The sequence below is a fragment of the Bos indicus x Bos taurus genome, chromosome 16, assembly GCF_003369695.1.
Source record: "Bos indicus x Bos taurus breed Angus x Brahman F1 hybrid chromosome 16, Bos_hybrid_MaternalHap_v2.0, whole genome shotgun sequence".
Lineage (NCBI taxonomy): Eukaryota > Metazoa > Chordata > Mammalia > Artiodactyla > Bovidae > Bos > Bos indicus x Bos taurus.
Genome location: NC_040091.1, coordinates 413,535 through 421,909, shown reverse-complemented (window position 1 = coordinate 421,909; position 8,375 = coordinate 413,535). Strand labels below are relative to the sequence as shown.

Below are 8,375 nucleotides of genomic sequence, written 5' to 3'. Positions count from 1 at the left end.
AATTATTTGTGATGTGGCATCTTTTTTGTTAAAAAACAGAGATTTCAAATTCAGATTTAAAGATTTGTGAAAGTGGTAAGTGCCAAATACTCATTTAAATACTAAATGACTAAATAGTTTCATTTTCAGAATTTGTTATGCTTTTAAATAACTAAAACAAGTACAGTGAGAAAAAAAACAAAAGAAAAATTAGAAGAAATACAAGTTAAACTACAGGACAATATTTGTCAGGAGAAATGTTGAGGTTCAAGAGTCTAAGCCAGAGAGATATTAAAATAAATTGTTAATGAACCCAGACAGATTGTTGAAAAAAGTTTTTCAAAGGGAGAAGTATTTCATTTGTCTGATACAAAATCAGACTGTATCCTAACAGACACCAACAAGCAATTGGGGGAAAATATCAAAATAGACTGGAATGCCAACAATATTGCAGAATGCCACAGATCATGTGATAAAGAAAATTATTTTATAATGTTGAGGACTATATAGGCCCTGACACACAGTTTTTCCACTGAGAAACTTGGGGAACTTTCCTAGTGGCTTAATAAGAAAGAAGATTCTTTTAGGGCTACCATAAGATATTTCAGCTTCGTTCAAAGTAAGTTTTGCCAAAGTGTTGATGCCCAGAATTTTGTCGTTTCCTACTGCAAGCTCCCCAGGACAATCCAAAGAACCTATACCTCATTTTCTCCTATTTCCTGTGATCACCACAACTTTCATGACAATATTCTTCATCAGACACCCAATTTTTCAAGACATATGTGGAAGAAACACAAGCTGGAATCAAGATTGCCAGGAGAAATATCAATAAGCTCAGATATGCAGATGACACCACCCTTATGGCAGAAAGTGAAGAGGAACTCAAAAGCCTCTTGATGAAAGTGAAAGTGGAGAGTGAAAAAGTTGGCTTAAAGCTCAACATTCCGAAAACAAAGATCGTGGCATCCGGTCCCATCACTTCATGGGAAATAGATGGGGAAACAGTGTCAGACTTTATTTTTCTGGGCTCCAAAATCACTACAGATGGTGACTGCAGCCATGAAATTAAAAGACACTTACTCCTTGGAAGGAAAGTTATGACCAACCTAGATGGCATATTCAAAAGCAGAGACATTACTTTGCCAACAAAGATCCATCTAGTCAAGGCTATGGTTTTTCCTGTGGTCATGTATGGATGTGAGAGTTGGACTGTGAAGAAGGCTGAGTGCCGAAGAATTGATGCTTTTGAACTGTGGTGTTTGAGAAGACTCTTGAGAGTCCCTTGGACTGCAAGGAGATCCAACCAGTCCATTCTGAAGGAGATCAGGCCTGGGATTTCTTTGTAAGGACTGATGCTAAAGCTGAAACTCCAGTACTTTGGCCACCTCATGCGAAGAGTTGACTCATTGGAAAAGACTCTGATGCTTGGAGGGATTGGGGGCAAGAGGAGAAGGGGACGACAGAGGGTGAGATGGCTGGATGGCATCACTGATGTGGTGGACGTGAGTCTGGGTGAACTCCGGGAGTTGGTGATGGACAGGGAGGCCTGGCTTACTGCGATTCATGAAGTCGCAAAGAGTTGGACATGACTGAGCAACTGAACTGAACTGAACTGAGGCTAGAAGAAAAGACTTAGACTTATAAAAAGGATTATATTTCTACTGTGAATAATCTGAACTGGGTCTTTTGGAATATGTCATATCTTTCATACTGAAAGCTACATATCCCAAGACGAGGCAGGATAATTTGAAATTGGAATTAGATCTGAACATTTTGAAAATCACTAATATCATCTAAGACCAGAAGGTAAGTTTTTTGATAGTGTCGATCATAGAAATTGTGATTTTCTGTATACAGTAATCATTGTGTTCCAACCGTTTTCAAATATAGTAATAGAGCATTTTAACTTCACCCCATTTTTCAAAGGTAGTTTGTAATTATCACTAACATAATTTTACAAATGAAAAAATTATGGCTCATAGAATTTAAGAAATTTTTAAGATCTAGCTAAATATCAGATATAATTCTTTGGCCATGAGATACTTCTTTTAATAATGAAGACTAATCATGTGAATGAAAATAAAACTCAAATATAATTTATACACATGTAAATAAATGTAAATATTAAGTGATATAAATCATCACTTGTTTAGTTCAAACATGAATGTGAAGAACATTTCCTGGGATCAACTGCTGTGCATAATAAGGGTCTCTGTGACTTCATTAAAAGTAAAATTGGAAATGACTCTTCCTCAGTTTAATAGATTAATTTATTTGTATTATTGCACAAAACATCAATTCTTCCTACTGCTGTGTCCATAAATAGAAGAACAAATGAAATGCCTTTATGCGTTCTCCACAGTGTGGTGGATATATTCATACATGTTTCCTGAATCTCTTTTTATAACAACCTGTGACGTAGACACTATTGTTCTGTCTTGATTAGAGGAAACAAGGATGGAAGCTGCAAAGAAATGTACCCCAGATCAAGAAGTTGTAAGTAGGGGAAAGCAAGATTCTCATCTGGTCTTTCTGATTCTCAAAACAATATACTTAAACACTGGGATTGTGATTTTCAACATTTTGCAGAAGAATCTGTGAGATTATATTTTATAGGGAAATTGGAGAGAGAACAAAAAGGCTAAGGGAACATAAAAATAAAATGGATCTACAAAGAAAGCAGCACCATATGTCATTGTTGCTGTTGTTCAGTTGCTCAGTCACGTCCAGCTCTTTGTGACCCCATGGACTGCAGCATGCCAGGCTTCCCTGTCCTCAACCATCTCCTGGAGCTTGCTAAAACTCATTAATTAATTAATATTTGAGGATTCAAAAAAGCTATATTGTGTGTGTATATGTGTATGTTCCTGTGTGTCTGTTGTATTTGCTTCATATATACTTGCCTCTAAAGTTATTGAAGTAATTCAAGTCATCATGGTCATATCAAAAGAGTTTACTAGTTAAACATTGTTTTTTTAAATTAAATTTATTTATTTTAATTGGAAGTTAATTACTTTACAATATTGTATTGATTTTGCCATACATCAACATGAATCCGCCATGGGTGTACACGTGCTCCTCATCCTGAACCCCCCTGCCATCCTGCCTGAACCCCCCATACCATCCCTCTGGGTCATCCAAGTGCACCAGCCCCAAGCATACTGTTATGACATAATTTAGAGCAGAGTTAAAAATTTGAAACACAGTCAGTATTCATTAAGTTTTAGTTAATAATTATTGTTATGACTAAAAATAGTCTTTACAATTTTTAAGCCTGTGCAAAAAATGAAATAATACTATCCACATAAGTTGCTATCATGCCATAATGATGTCAGTCATTGAAAATATGTTTGCTAGCATTATAAATTTACTGGAATCAGGCAAAACACTGATTGTTCGATTACAGTAACTGTGTCCTTTCATTTCCTTCTCATCAACAATGCTCTGTAAAATTTATGCCAACTATTACAATTAGTCTGGCCCTGGGGTTCCCTTATCTGTCCTCCTTCACTTTCCTGAACCTCAACCTGCTTCATACAAGTCACACAAAGACCTCTATTAGAGTTATATCCAGCATTCCTTCTTTCTCAAATGCTTCTTCATTCTTCCACTAGTATTCCAGTTACTTTCCGTGGTTTCTCATTTTCTAAGATTAAAAGGAAAACTCTTTAACTTTGAATTTATAGTCCTTGCATCCATTTTATATTTCTTTTTTCAGGCTTAGTTGCCACTACACATGAGACCTACAGCTTCTAAGGCCCTAAGTCATCTCACATGATTCAGTGTACACAGATCTCCTCTTGCCTCTGTGTTCACTAAGTTCCTCATGATTCTAAGCATTATCTTCTCCAAGGAAAGAATTTGAGTAATTTTTCAAAATATCAGAAACTCTTTTTTTATTTTAATCACAAATAAACTCATAAGGATACAGAACTCAATAGAATTTAGGTATTTCTTACCAGAGACAATGAGTTCAAGGTTGCATTATGAAAAAATGACATTTTTTCATGTAATGTAATTAACTATAATATGAAATACATGGAGAAAAGGAATAATGTGACAGAGTTTATTCTACTGGGACTCACACAGAATCTGAAGCTACAGAAAGTCATATCTGCTGTGTTTCTGGTCATCTACGTTGTCTCTATGATAGGGAATGTGCTCACCTTGGTCACCATCACCACCAGCTCATTATTGGGGTCCCCCGTGTATTTTTTCCTGGCTCATCTCTCTTTTATTGATGCCTGCTGTTCCTTTACTCTTTGTCATTGAGGACGTATATGCATACATTTTAGTTTTTCTTAAAATTTTATTGAAAAAATAATTTAGATACCACACTATAAATAACAATATGTGCAAACAATTCTGTGTAAATCATATGCCAATATATACTTAAAGAAAATCTGTCACCAATATTCTATTTGTTATATCAACAGATATGTGTATACATGCAGACATGACACATGCGAATACATACACACAAGGAGGAGACTATATTTATCAGAAGTGTTTATTATACCTCATCCCATTTTCTTTTTTTTAAATATGAAAGCCAATTTAAAATCAAAGAAATGCAAATGCATACGTTAAATTCTGTTGTTTTCACTTTGTATCGTTTTTCTTTGGCTGGTCAAGGGATTCATCCCCTGGCACCAGGGCACTGCAGAGATTGGTAATGAGTACTGTGTCAGAGCAGCAACACATTTCTATAGTAAAGATCAATAATACTTATTTCATGTCTACCAAATGCTGAAGGAAACCTAGACTAGGCCAGTAACATAGTACTTTTCATTATGAATTGTTGCTGATATGCGCTGGAACAAATAGAAAATCATTTTAAACCAACGTTATCTGAGCTGTTTTTGAGAAACGACAATGGTAATGATTTTTTGTGTCCAAATAACTACTTCTAGAGATGGAAAATGCCTAATCCTATAACTGACAGCCAGGTGTCTCAAACATTGATGTCTCTTCTATGGTATTTTGAACATAGAATGAGACATTCATCCAATTATACTTCCATAGATAAGAAAGCAAAAATCTAGGAAAATGAAAAACTCATACAATTTTATATACATCATGATGACATGCAGACTTAGATAAAACTTTTTCAATGTGTAATATAGTTTTGTGTTTGTTTTTATTTTTCCAGGTAGGTAACAATGTTCCTTCAAAAAGTAGGTACATGATTGGGTAATTTTCTGAGTATAAAGTGACATTTACACAAAGAGACTGTGCTCTCCTTTACAGATATTTTGCAGATGTCCATACGCTCATCTATAGTTTTGCTGATCACTTTGTCAAAGTTTAGATAAGAAAAATTAAAGAATTAAAATAGAAAATTGCTCCTCTGTGACTGAATTCATTTTCTTGGGGATTACCAGTAATCTGGGAGGGAAAGTGACCTTATTTGCCATGTTGCTACTTGTTTATCTTATTAATCTTCTAGGAAACTTGGAATGATAATTTTGATTAGAATGGATCCCCAGCGGCAAACACCAATGTACCTTTTCCTCAGCCACCTCTCCTTCTGTGACCTCTGCTATTCGACAACAATTGGACCCAAGATGTTGGTTGACCTTTTAGCCAAGAACAAACCAATCCCGTTCTATGGCTGTGCCCTACAATTCTCGATTGCCTGTACCTTTGCAGATTCTGAGTGTCTCCTGCTGGCAGTGATGGCCTATGACCGGTACAATGCCGTCAGCAGCCCCTTGCTCTATGCAGTCAGCATGACCAGCATGTCCAGCATGTCTCTGCTCATGGCTGGGGTTTACCTGGTGGGAATGGCAGATGCTCTGATACACATGACATTAGCATTCTGCTTATGCTTTTGTGGGTCAAATGAGATTAACCACTTCTTCTGTGACTTACCTCCACTCTGCCTTCTTTCCTGCTCTGATACACAGGTCAATGAATTCACAGTATTTATTGTTTTTGGAGTTATTGAATTGAGCTTGATTTCAGGGATTCCTATCTTTTACTGTTATATCATCCTTGCAGTCTGAAAGATCCACTCTGCTGAGGGGAGGTTCAAAGCTTTCTCCACCTGTGCCTCCCACCTAACTGCTGTGGCAATTTTTCAGGGAAGTCTGCTTTTTATGTACTTCAGGCCAAGTTCAATTTACTCTTTAGATGAAGACAACATGACCTTATTGTTTTACACCCTTATGATTCCCATGTTAAACCCTCTCATTTATAGCCTGTGCAACAAAGATGTGAAAAATGCCCTAGAAAAACTAAAAAATAAAAGATGGTTTCAAATATTTATATCATACATATGTGTACACATATAATAGTTATTATTTTTGCAAAATTACATGGTATGATATGTGAGAAATATAATTTTATCAAATTATTTAATAAATGAGTATCTATACTAAAATTCAGCCATAGGAAACTGTTGCAGTTTTCAAAACTTGTCATGCTTCATTATGTCTTGACCTTATCTATGAAACTCTCTCTGTGCAAATCCTGGTTCTTCAAATTCTATCATGTTTTTTGTGTGTATCCATTCCTTCAAGTATTATTATTTCAAGTATGTTAATATTTATCAACTATTTACTGTTTCTTTGTCTGCCTCTAAATGCTTTACATTTCTTGAAAAATCCATTAGTTTGTATAAAAATGGACCTTATAATCTAGATGAATAAAGAGACATTTATTAACTAACCATACATACAATTCATAGTAAAGTTTAAGACTTTCATTAATTAAAAAATAGATAAAAACTTCGGGTGAAAAAACTAAGAACAAATGTCAAAACATAGTGTGCAGAAGAAAGGTTCTCTTGAATGGAGATATTAATTGTCAGATTCAAAAATAATTTGGAAAAGGAAATGATTTTAGGAAGATAATTTGACACAGAGGTCTTGAGTTGAGCAGCTGTATACCTTTTTAGGGAATTTCCAGTGGCTCAGTGCTAAAGAATCTGCCTGCTAATGCAAAAGATGCAGGAGACTCGGATTCAATCCTTGGGTCAGGTAGATCTGCTGGAGTAGGAAATGGCAACTTGCTCCAGTATTCTTGTTTGGAAAATTCCATGTACAGAAGAGCCTGGTAGGCTGCGGTCTTTGGGATCACAAAGAGTCAGATGTGACTGAACATACAGACACACACATACACACGCCTTTTTAGAATTAAGAAATCCAGAATTTAAAGCAATTTAAAGTGCCTCGGTAAATTGCATAGTTTTATTTAATAATAAGCCATCAACTCCTCCCCTTCTAGGCTCTGATTAAATGTTCCTTTTTGTAGTTCACAGACAACCATTTCCTTTAATCATTTAATTCCTTTAATCACTTTATTTGATATCATCCTGTTTGTGAAATCATGGCCTACAGTATGAGATTGTGAACAATCTTTGCTCAAGGATTCTGCATTCTGTCTGTATTATCCAAAGCACTTACCTAATGTTTGGGACACAATGGAGAAAGAGAGAGAGAGAAAAAAGTAAAGGAAAAGGAAGGAAAAAAGAATAGATAACATTTGTGAGTGTTTATTACTCATCAATAATTAACAAAATCAAAATTAACTGAAGATATTGTATGTGGCTTGAATATATGTATATACATATATATATATAATAAATTTTAAGAAAGAATATAAAATGGTTGGAATACTAGGGTGCTGATCTAGAAAGAAGATACATATCACACTAGAATTAAAGCACATCCATCTGTATACATTCTTAATATGTATCTATTTTGTCGGTTTCTATTCTACAATCTGATGCTAAAGCACTGAATCAGCATGTCTAAACAGTACAGATATATTTGAATAAGCATGTAAAATTCATGTACTTATTTATTACAGTTGCAGAAGTTAAAAACCACTGTTTCTTAAATTTTCTAGCTATGATTTTAAAGTGTCTTTGTGCCAAAACATTTCAGAATGAAATTAAAGCCCAAGAAGATTCTCTGGCTTCCACAGGGGGCATTTGTGAGAAACTGACCTCTTCCACAGAATTAAAAGACTTCAGGGGTTTTCCCCTGTACTATGTTTCCTCAATTTACACACAATATTTTAGAACTCTTATTTATGAACAGAAATATAGTATAAATCATTTTTTGAGATATATCGTCCAAGAAAAATGGAGTGTTGGTGGATTGTTGCTAATTTAGAGAATATAAATGTGTAATCTGGCCAGGTAATCTCTCTCCTTTTGATTGCCCTGTATCAGAGCATCTAAACATACATTTTATCTACATACTGGCTGTTATTATGAGATCTAGCAGCTTTCACTTTTCACTTTCATGTATTGGAGAAGGAAATGGCAACCCACTCCAGTGTTCTTGCCTGGAGAATCCCAGGGACAGGGGAGCCTGGAGGGCTGCCGTGTATGGGGTCACACAGAGTCGGACACGACTGAAGCGACTTAGCAGCAGCAGCAGCAG

At 35.5% G+C, this 8,375-nt stretch overlaps 1 pseudogene; it reads left to right on the top strand.

Moving 5' to 3' along the window:
* Positions 1–2,436: 2,436 nt before the first annotated feature.
* LOC113907033 lies at positions 2,437–6,233 on the top strand (annotated as a pseudogene).
* The last annotated feature ends 2,142 nt before the right edge of the window (positions 6,234–8,375 follow it).